The following is an 11,821-nucleotide window of genomic DNA, read 5'->3' as shown; positions in this document are numbered from 1 at the left end:
ACGAGGCAGGCCCGTGTGCGTATAGGACATTAGTACCGGTTGGTAACACCAACCGGTACTAAATGTTTGGGTGTTTTTTTTTAATTTTTGCTTTAATTTTGTGTTTTCAATTTGGCTTTATTTTTCATTTAATTCTTTTTTGTTTGCTGGTATTTCACGATACTACAAATTGTACACGTTATGCATATATATTAAATAGATTTTCTCGTATGTAGAACCGCATATATATATATATATATAATATATCATCGAATGTCTCACAGCCAACACCATTAACTATTCACACATACACATGTATATACATATACAATTTCTCCTACATGTTGCCTTGGTGCCTTCGGAGCACGATGACAAGTGGTTCATGGGGGCGGTAGCGGGTAATAGTATTCTCCTTTCGGATCTATGACCTGGTCGAGCAAAAATCCGACTATTTCCTCTTGAAGTGCTTGTATGCGGTCCGATGGTAAGAGCTTATCCCGCACCGATCTGAACTGTTAAGAAGGAGATCAATATGCATGTGTGTTAGTTGTGTGACTAGATATCGACAATGGTGTGAATAGTATTCTGACAAAACGTACCCAGTCCTGTCTATCAGATCTGCTCCTTTCGCACGTCATCATGCGAATCTTCTCGCAAACGTAGAATGCACACAGATTATTCCCCGACGCCTGCCTCAGGGCCTTTACGAGAATGGAATTGAATCAGATAATGATTAATCAGGCATGATAATTAATTAATGATATTGAAACAAGAATTAAAGAGATGGTAGCTAGCTAGTACTACTTAATTACTTACCTTGGGTCGATGCCAAAACAACTTTTTTGGCCACGTGCCTGGAGTCACCTTGATGAACTTTGCCCATGTCCTGCCCGCCGGCAAAGAAAATTAATAAAGGGATTATTAAATAGTTCATATCAGAAACTAATAGTTAATAATGATTGAAATTACCTGTTGACTATCCCCTTCACGTGGTGTAGTCTTTATCTTCTTTAGTCAGTGAGTCCAGTAATTCAACTTTTTCTTCCTCAACTTTAATGTCTAACAAGACCCAATGCCAACTGCATACGCACACGTTTGCATGTCTTAATTAAGCAGGCATGTGCATAAAATTAATCAACTACCGTAAACCGTATACACTTAATTATTAACATCTAGCTAGCTAGTAAGCAAAAATAGAATTTGTAGTACAAGACAGTGTGACTCACGGGAAGTTGTAAGGAAGTAGTATATCTTCATTGGTATTGAGGCGCTTCAAGAACTCTAGCATGCTTTCCTTTACTTCAGCTTGACAATGTTTAATCTGCCATATGTCCTCATTAATGGTATTTGGGTCAATGAACCCAATGCCATAGCGTCCAGATTTTTTCATTTCATACATCTTCATCCTGCATATAATACCACAGAAAAAGAATATAGTTAGGATAATTACATGTAATGATTGATCGAAATTATCACTACATAACTAGTTTGAGACTTAAATTACAGAAAGAAATCACTTACAGACAATAGCAACTGACGATAGACTTGTCGAGTGCGTCTTGATTAAATAACTGAAATAGTTCTGGATACTCAATCGTCAGAGCTTTCTCATGGTAATAATGCTCATGCTTGACATTCACCATGAGGGACTCTCGATTGGAAATCTTGGTAATGTTCATGTACCATTGATGCAACTGATACATTGTCGTTGGGAGGTCCTTGACCTTGTCTGGATGGACCAAAGGTCTGCCCGAGACATATTGCCATGCTATTTCCGATTCTTTAAGCGCAGGCATGGGCTCGATTTCGAGGAGTTGTCCAACAGAGATATTGAGCATTTGAGCCTGCATTATATGATCATCTGTTATTACCACATCGCCATGCTAGGGAACGCTAACGGTTTGCCCACAATAATATTTGGCACGCGTACTACTCCTCTCATGTGTTGTTGGCATAACAAGCGGGGGGATCGCTTGCGCCGCCTGTTCTCCCAACTGGGGAACGGTTTTCCCGCATTTTTTGCCAGCTGCTTGTTGGCTCGAGCTTGAGCTCACTTCCTTCTATAGTCGTGCTCGATGTGCCTTCCTGATTTGGCGCTCATAGTCCGAGTCAACAGGCTTGGGAGCTGGTTCTCTAGCCATACGAATGAAGTGGTCAATTACTTTCTCAGGCACTTTCTCCTTTGGCGGCGGTGCCGGTTTCGGTCCAAAATGGGCGTCCACTTGGGCTTGCACTATGGCTGTGTTTTGCTCCTTAGTCATGTCGTAAGGCCTCTGAGGAAGAGGAGCGAGGCTTGGACCATATTTATATCGCTTGCCTTCGCCTGTACTTCCTGAACTACCTCGACTCGTACCGCTACGCACCAAAGCTGCGGGATGTCTCTTCTGCGATTGCTGAGACGGCGGAGACGGCTGACGTGGAGTTGGACCAGGAGAAGTGGCCTGACGATGTGCCGGACTTGAAGCAGGAGGTGTGGCCTGACACGGTGCCAGACTTGCAACCGGAGAAGTGGCATGACGTTGTGCCGGGCTTGAAATCGAAGGAGTCAACTCACGCGTTCGGGGACTTGGAGGAGGTGGCGGACTTCGAGGAGGAGTCGTCTCACGCGTTCGTGGACTTGGAGGAGCGGGAGTCTGCTGACTCGGTGGCGGACTTCGAGGAGTCGGCAGACGACGCGGTGTCGGTGGACTTCGAAATATGATGCAATCCTTTCTCCATAGGATGATACGATGTATGGCCTCTCCCAGTGTGTGCTCGTCTTCACCTCCAGGAATCGGGATGCAATGGTAGGTTGCATCCCGATTCCTGGAGGTGAAGACCATGACACGAGCATAACCCTCTGGAATCGGGATGCAATGGTAGGTTGCTTCGGGGGTAACTGGAAAAGCAACGCCGTCCGCCACCTTCATGGATATGTTCTTCATTTTGGAGTGTAGCTCGCAGTTAGTGTTCTCTATGATGTCATCCACAGGGTATTTATCCAGCAGTGTGTCGCCCGGGGCAGAACCAACGCTGCTTCTCGGCATGGATGGGAATGTGCTATCCAATGCTGGACGATCATCCACTTGCTGCTGCCGCTGCTGAGACCCCCTTTCCTGGCTAAGGAGTCGATCTGCTGTTGCTGCTGTTGGAATTTGAGTGCCAGGTCCGCGTGCCTTGCTTCTAGGCCTTGAAGGCGTTCTGCGTCCTGCTTCCTCTGCTCCTCCTCCAACTTCCTTTTCTTCTCCTCCTCCATCTTCCTTCTTGCACGGCTCCTGTAGTCTTCGTTCCATTCTGAAAAGCCCTCATACCAGGGAATAACGCCCATGCCTCGTGTTCTTCCCGGGTGTTCAGGATTTCCCAGGGCGCGCGTAAGCTCGTCGTTCTCTCTGTTGGGCGTGAACACCCCCCTTCGAGCTTCATCTATTGCGTCAATTATCTTTTGTTCGGCTCCTTTTAGACTTGCCTTCTTTGAAATTCCGCCTGTCTTCGGGTCCAACGCTCCCCCATGCGCATAGAACCAAGTTCTGCACCTGGGGGGCCAGTGCCGGGTAACCGGAGTGACCCCTGCATCCTCCATCTCTTGCTCAGACTTATCCCACTTAGGCAATCCCACCGCGTAGCCACCTGGACCTAGCCTATGGAACTGCGTCTTTCTTGCGGCATTTGCCTTGTTTTTCATCGACCGTTCCTTAGATATTTCTGAATCCCTGAAGGTCATGAAATCGTCCCAGCGCTCTCTTTGCTTCTCTAGTGTTCCCGTGAATTCTGGAGTCTTCCTTTCATTAGCGAGGTAGTTGGCCCATACAGTTTTCTTGTGGGTGTTGAATGCAATTGCCATCTTCTTAAGAGCAGCGGCCTTGACTTTCCCCACATCTGCTTCAGTGAAATGATCTGGTAGGGTGAAATGTTCCATCAGAGATTTCACAAGGTCTTTTTTGGCTCTTTTGTTGACCCAAGTAACACCTGGACGTTTAGTCTTTGGCTCTTTCCATTCTTGAATGGAGATCGGGAGTTTGTCCTTCACAAGAACTCCGCACTGACGAGTCCACTTGTTCGCAATGTTCTTAGGCGTGAGGGGTTCGCCACTAGGTTTGATGGATTCGATGTGGTACTTTACACCATCCTTCAACAATCTGCCCGGGCCTCGCTTTGTCTTGCTGTCTGTAGAAGCAGATTTGCTCGATCCGGAGGGCTAAAAGAAGAAAGATCGGTTCGTTAATATATATTCAATAAAAAAACATGTGATGATCACCATGATGCATGCTTATATAAATATACCTCGCCGGTAGTGTTTGTTATTTGAAGATCAGCATTGTCTGTGTCATCACAAACATTGTCTGTGTCATAATCATAATCATAGTTCATGACTTCATCAGCCCGGTCGTCGAGATCGAATATCTTTTCATCACCCTCTCCGGTATTGTTAAGATATTGGGAGCCGTCATCTGCTTCATTCAGATCATCTAGCCTGTGAGGGCTGTGTATGATGTCGAACAATTCCTCTTCTCTCTCTCTCTGCCGGTATTGTCCGCCATAGCTTTTACTTTACTAATAATACAGAAGAAATATAAAACAATTTAGTATTCAAATTACAATGCATGGATGCAATTAATCAATAAGGAAAATCTGAATCTCGAATACATATATAATCTCGAATACATCATCGTCTTAATATATATAATCTCGAATACATTGTCTCGAATATTATATATCGAATACATCACTAGCTAGGTGCCTAATAAAGATCGAGTACTACAGAAGAATCTAGGGCGCCACTCGCGGTTCCTGGGGCGCGGGCGGTGCACACCCAAAGAGAAGGAACCATCACAGGATCATATCTCCGGTCATCTGCCCAAAGAAACCGCCAAGTAGTGGAGAACCTGACGTCGTCCATAGCAGCCATGTAGCGATGGACATGCTCATCTTCCTGTTGGGGAACGTAGCAGAAACCAAAAAAATTCTACGCATCACCAAGATCTATCTATGGAGAGACTAGCAACGAGGGGAAGGAGAGTTCATCTACATACCCTTGTAGATCGCTAAGCGGAAGCGTTCAAGAGAACGGGGTTGAAGGAGTCGTACTCGTCGTGATCCAAATCACCGGAGATCCTAGTGCCGAACAAACGGCACCTCCGCGTTCAACACACGTACAACCCGGTGACGTCTCCCATGCCTTGATCCAGCAAGGAGAGAGGGAGAGGTTGAGGAAGACTCCATCCAGCAGCAGCACAACGGTGTGGTGGTGATGGAGGAGCGTGGCAATCCTGCAGGGCTTCGCCAAGCACCGCGGGAGAGGAGGAGGACTTGGGAGAGGGGGAGGGCTGCGCCAGAACTTCGTGTGAAGCTCCCATGCGCCTCCCCACTATATATAGGGGTGGAGGGGCTGGTTTCTTTCCCTCCAAGTCCATTGGGGCGTTGGAAAAGGTGGGAGGAAAGAAATCCCATCATTTCCTTCCCCACCGATTGTTATCCCCCCTTTTTAGGGATCTTGATCTTATCCCTTCGGGATATGATCGTATTCCTTCTAAGGAGGGATGTTGGTGCACCTTGACCAGGGGTGTGGGGCCTTGCCCCCACTACCCACGTTCATGTGGATCCCCCCATGCAGGTGGGCCCCACTTCGGAACCTTCTAGAACCTTCCCGGTACAATACCGAAAAATCCCGAACATTTTCCAGTGGCCAAAATAGGACTTCCCATATATAAATCTTTACCTCCGGACCATTCCGGAACTTTTCGTGATGTCCGGGATCTCATTCGGGACTCCGAACAACATTCGGTAACCACATACAAACTTCCTTTATAACCCTAGCGTCATCGAACCTTAAGTGTGTAGACCCTACGGGTTCGGGAACCATGCAGACATGACCGAGACGTTCTCCGGTCAATAACCAACAGCGGGATCTGGATACCCATGTTGGCTCCCACATGTTCCACGATGATCTCATCGGATGAACCACGATGTCAAGGACTCAATCGATCCCATATACAATTCCCTTTGTCTAGCGGTATTGTACTTGCCCGAGATTCGATCGTCGGTATGCTGATACCTTGTTCAATCTCGTTACCGGCAAGTCTCTTTACTCATTCCGTAACACATCATCCCATGATCAACCCCTTGGTCACATTGTGCACATTATGATGATGTCCTACCGAGTGGGCCCAGAGATACCTCTCCGTCACACGGAGTGACAAATCCCAGTCTCGATTCGTGCCAACCCAACAGACACTTTCAGAGATACCTGTAGTGCACCTTTATAGTCACCCAGTTACGTTGCGACATTTGGTACACCCAAAGCATTACTATGGTATCCGGGAGTTGCACAATCTCATGGTGTAAGGAAATGATACTTGACATTAGAAAAGCTTTAGCATACGAACTACGATCTTTGTGCTAGGCTTAGGATTGGGTCTTGTCCATCACATCATTCTCCTAATGATGTGATCCCGTTATCAATGACATCCAATGTCCATGGTCAGGAAACCGTAACCATCTATTGATCAACGAGCTAGTCAACTAGAGGCTTACTAGGGACATGGTGTTGTCTATGTACCCACACATGTATCTGAGTTTCCTATCAATACAATTATAGCATGGATAATAAACGATTATCATGAACAAGGAAATATAATAATAATAACTAATTGCCTCTAGGGCATATTTCCAACATTCTCCCACTTGCACTAGAGTCAATAATCTAGTTCACATCGCCATGTGATTAACACTCACAGGTCACATCGCCATGTGACCAACATCCAAAGCGTTTACTAGTGTCATTAAACTAGTTCACATCATCATGTGATTAAGACTCAATGAGTTCTGGGGTTTGATCATGTTTTGCTTGTGAGATAGGTTTTAGTCAACGGGTCTGCAACATTCAGATCCGTATGTACTTTGCAAATCTCTAGGTCATATTGTAAATGCTGCTTCCACGCTCCACTTGGAGCTATTCCAAATGGTTGCTCCACTATACGTATCCGGTTTGCTACTCAGAGTCACTCGAATAGGTGTTAAAGCTTGCATCGACGTAACCCTTTACGTCGAACTCTTTATCACCTCCATAATCGAGAAACATATCCTTATTCCTCTAAGGATAATTTTGACCGCTATCTGGTGATCCATTCCTTGATCACCTTTGTACCCTCTTGCCAGATATGTAGCAAGGCACACATCAGGTGCGGTACACAGCATAGCATACTGTAGAGCCTACGTCCAAGGCATAGGGGACGACCTTCGTCCTTTCTCTCTTTTCTGCCGTGGTCGAGCTTTAAGTCTTAACTTCATACCTTACATCTTAGGCAAGAACTCCTTCTTTGACTGATCCATCTTGAACACCTTCAAGATCATGTCAAGGTATATGCTCATTTGAAAGTACCATTAAGCGTTTTTGATCTATCCTCATAGATCTTGATGCTCAATGTTCAAGTAGCTTAATCCAGGTTTTCTATTGAAAAACACCTTTCAAATAACCCTATATGCTTTCCAGAAATTCTACATCATTTCTGATCAACAATATGTCAACAACATATACTCATCAGAAATTCTATAGTGCTCCCACTCACTTCTTTGGAAATACAAGTTTCTCATGAACTTTGTATAAACCCAAAATCTTTGATCATCTTATCAAAGTGCATATTCCAACTCCGAGATGCTTACTCCAGTCCATGGAAGGATCGCTGGAGCTAGCATACCTTTTAGCATCCTTAGGATCGACAAAACCTTTCTGATTGTATCACATACAACCTATCCTTATGAAAACTGGTAAGGAAACTCATTTTGACTTCCATCTACCAGATTTCATAAATGTAGCTAATGCTAACATGATTCCGACGGACTTAAGCATCGCTACGGATGAGAAAATCTCCTCGTAGTCAACTCCTTGAACTTGTGAAAAACTCTTCGCCACAAGTCGAGCTTCATAGACGGTGACATTACCGTCCATGTCTGTCTTCTTCTTAAAGATCCATTTATCTCAATGGTTTGCCGATCATCGGGCAAGTTCACCAAAGTCCATGCTTTGTTCTGATACATGGATCCTATCTCGGATTTCATGGTTTCTAACCATTTGTCGGAATTTGGGCCCACCATCGCTTCTTCATAGCTCGTAGGTTCATTGTTGTCTAGCAACATGACCTTCAAGACAGGATTACTGTACCACTCTGAAGTAGTATGCATCCTTATCACCCTACGAGGTACGGTAGTGACTTGATCCGAAACTTCATGATCACTATCATAAGCTTCTACTTCAATTGGTGTAGGCGCCACAGGAACAACTTCCTGTGCCCTGCTGCACACTAGTTGAAGTGATGGTTCAATAACCTCATCAAGTCTCCACCATCCTCCCACTCAACTTTCCGAGACAAACCTTTCCTCGAGAAATGACCTGATTCAAGAAACAATCCCTATTGCTTTCGGATCTGAATTAGGAGGTATACCCAACTGTTTTGGGTGTCCTATGAAGATGCATTTTATCCGCTTTGGGTTCGAGCTTATCAACCTGAAACTTTTTCACATAAGCATCGCAGCCCCAAACTTTTAAGAAACGACAGCTTAGGTTTATCCAAACCATAGTTCAAACGGTGTCGTCTCAACGGAATTACATGGTGCCCTATTAAAGTGAGTGCGGTTGTCTCTAATGCCCAACCAATGAACGATAGTGGTAATTCGATAAGAGACATCATGGTACGCACCATATCCAATAGGGTGCAACTATGATGTTCGGACACACCATCACACTATGGTGTTCTAGGCGGTATTAATTGTGACACAATTTCCACAATGTCTTAATTGCGTGCCAAAGCTTGTAACTCAGATACTCATCTCTATGATCATATCATAGACATTTTATCCTCTTGTCACGATGATCTTCAACTTCACTCTGAAATTACTTGAACCATTCAATAATTCAGACTTGTGTTTCATCAAGTAAATATACTCAGTATCAACTCAAATCATCCGTGAAGTAAGAACATAACGATATCCACCGCGTGCCTCAGCACTCATTGGACTGCACACATCAAAATGTGTTACTTCCAACAAGTTGCAATCTTGTTCCATCTTACTGAAAATGAGGCTTTCAGTCATCTTACCCATGTGGTATGATCTGCATGTCTCAAGTGATTCAAAATCAAGTGAGTCCAAACGATCCATCTGCATGGAGTTTCTTCATGCGTATACACCAATAGACATGGTTCGCATGTCTCAAACTTTTCAAAAACGAGTGAGTCCAAAGATCCATCAACATGGAGCTTCTTCATGCGTTTTATACCAATATGACTTACATGGCAGTGCCACAAGTAAGTGGTACTGTCATTACTATCTTATATCTTTTGACATGAAAATGTGTATCACTACTATCGAGATTCAATAAACCATTCCTTTAGGTGCAAGACCATTGAAGGTATTATTCAAATAAATAGAGTAACCATTATTCTCCTTAAATGAATAACCGTATTGCGATAGACATAATCCAATCATGTCTATGCTCAACGCAAACACCAAATAACATTTATTTTAACACCAATCTCGATGGTAGAGGGAGCGTGCGATGCTTGATCACATCAACCTTGGAAACACTTCCAATACATATCGTCAGCTCACCTTTAGCTAGTCTCGTTTATTCCGTAGCTTTAATTTCGAGTTACTAACACTTAGCAACCGAACCAGTATCTAATACCCTGGTGCTACTAGGAGTACTAGTAAAGTACACATTAACATAATGTATATCCAATATACTTCTATCGACCTTTCCAGCCTTCTTATCTACCAAGTATCTAGGGTAATCCTGCTCCAGTGGTTGTTCCCCTTATTACAGAAGCACTTAGTCTTGGGTTTAGGTTCAACCTTGGGTTTCTTCACTGGAGCAGCAGCTGATTTGCCGTTTCATGAAGTATCCCTTCTTGCCCTTGCCCTTCTTGAAACTAGTGGTTTCACCAACCATCAACAATTCATGCTCCTTCTTGATTTCTACTTTCACGGTGTCAAACATCGTGAATACCTCAAGGATCATCATATCTATCCCTGATATGTTATAGTTCATCACGAAGCTCTAGCAGCTTGGTGGCAATGACTTTGGAGAAACATCACTATCTCATCTGGAAGATCAACTCCCACTTGATTCAAGTGATTGTTGCACTCAGACAATCTGAGCACAAGCTCAACGATTGAGCTTTTCTCCCTTAGTTTGCAGGCTAAGAAAATCGTCGGAGGTCTTATACCTCTTGATGTGGACACGAGCCTGAAATCCCAATTTCAGCCCTCGAAACATCTCATATGTTCCGCGATGTTTTGAAAACGTCTTTGGTGCCTCAACTCTAAACCGTTTAACTGAACTATCACGTAATTATCAAAATGTGTATGTTTGATGTTCGCAACATCCACAGACGATGTTTGGGGTTCTGCACACTGAGCGGTGCATTAAGGACATAAGCTTTCTACTGTCAGCATAATCGCTACTGTCAACTTTCAACTATATTTTCTCTAGGAACATATCTAAACAGTGGAACTAAAGCGCGAGCTGACGACATAATTTGCAAAGATCTTTTGACTATGTTCAGGATAATTAAGTTCATCTCATGAACTCCCACTCAGATAGACATCCCTCTAGTCATCTAAGTGATTACATGATCCGAGTCAACTAGGCCGTGTCCGATCATCACGTGAGACGGACTAGTCATCATCGGTGAACATCTTCATGTTGATCGTATCTACTGTACGACTCATGCTCGACCTTTCGGTCTCTTGTGTTCCGAGGCCATGTCTGTACATGCTAGGCTCGTCAAGTCAACCTAAGTGTTTCGCTTGTGTAAATCTGGCTTACACCCGTTGTATGTGAACGTAAGAATCTATCACACCTGATCATCACGTGGTGCTTCGAAACGACGAACTTTCACAACGGTGCACAGTTAGGGGGAACACTTTCTTGAAATTTTAATGAGGGATCATCTTATTTACTACCGTCATTCTAAGCAAAAAAGATGCATAAACATGATAAACATCACATGCAATCAAATAGTGACATGATATGGCCAATATCATTTTGCTCCTTTTGATCTCCATCTCCGGGGCTCCATGATCATCATCGTCACCGGCATGACACCATGATCTCCATCATCATGATCTCCATCATCGTGTCTTCATGAAGTTGTCTCGCCAACTATTACTTCTACTACTATGGCTACCGGTTAGCAATAAAGTAAAGTAATTACATGGCGTTGTTTAATGACACGCAGGTCATACAATAAATTAAGACAACTCCTATGGCTCCTGCCGGTTGTCATACTCATCGACATGCAAGTCGTGATTCCTATTACAAGAACATGATCAATCTCATACATCACATATCATTCATCACATTCTTCTTGGCCATATCACATCACATAGCATACCCTGCAAAAACAAGTTAAACGTCCTCTAATTGTTGTTTGCATGTTTTACGTGGCTGCTATGAGTTTCTAGCAAGAACGTTTCTTACCTACGCAAAACCACAACGTGATATGCCAATTGCTATTTACCCTTCATAAGGACCCTTTTCACCGAATCCGTTCCGACTAAAGTGGGAGAGACTGGCACCCGCTAGCCACCTTATGCACCAAGTGCATGTCAGTCGGTGGAACCTGTCTCACGTAAGAGTACACAATAGTAGAAAAAGGGCCTATTGTCCCGGTTGGTGAGGGCCTTTAGTCCCGGTTCGTGAACCGGGACTAAAGGGTCGGTACTAATGCCCTGACCCCTTTAGTCCCGGTTCAATCCAGAACCGGGATAGAAGGGCCTCCACGTGGCCTGTCCCCTGAGCCCAGGCAGGAGGGCCTTTGGTCCCGGTTGGTGGCACCAACCGGGACCAATAGGCATCCACGCGTCA

This window comes from Triticum dicoccoides, chromosome 4B, assembly GCF_002162155.2.
Source record: "Triticum dicoccoides isolate Atlit2015 ecotype Zavitan chromosome 4B, WEW_v2.0, whole genome shotgun sequence".
Lineage (NCBI taxonomy): Eukaryota > Viridiplantae > Streptophyta > Magnoliopsida > Poales > Poaceae > Triticum > Triticum dicoccoides.
The sequence above is the reverse complement of the archived record's forward strand: the minus strand, read 5'-3'. Positions refer to the sequence as shown.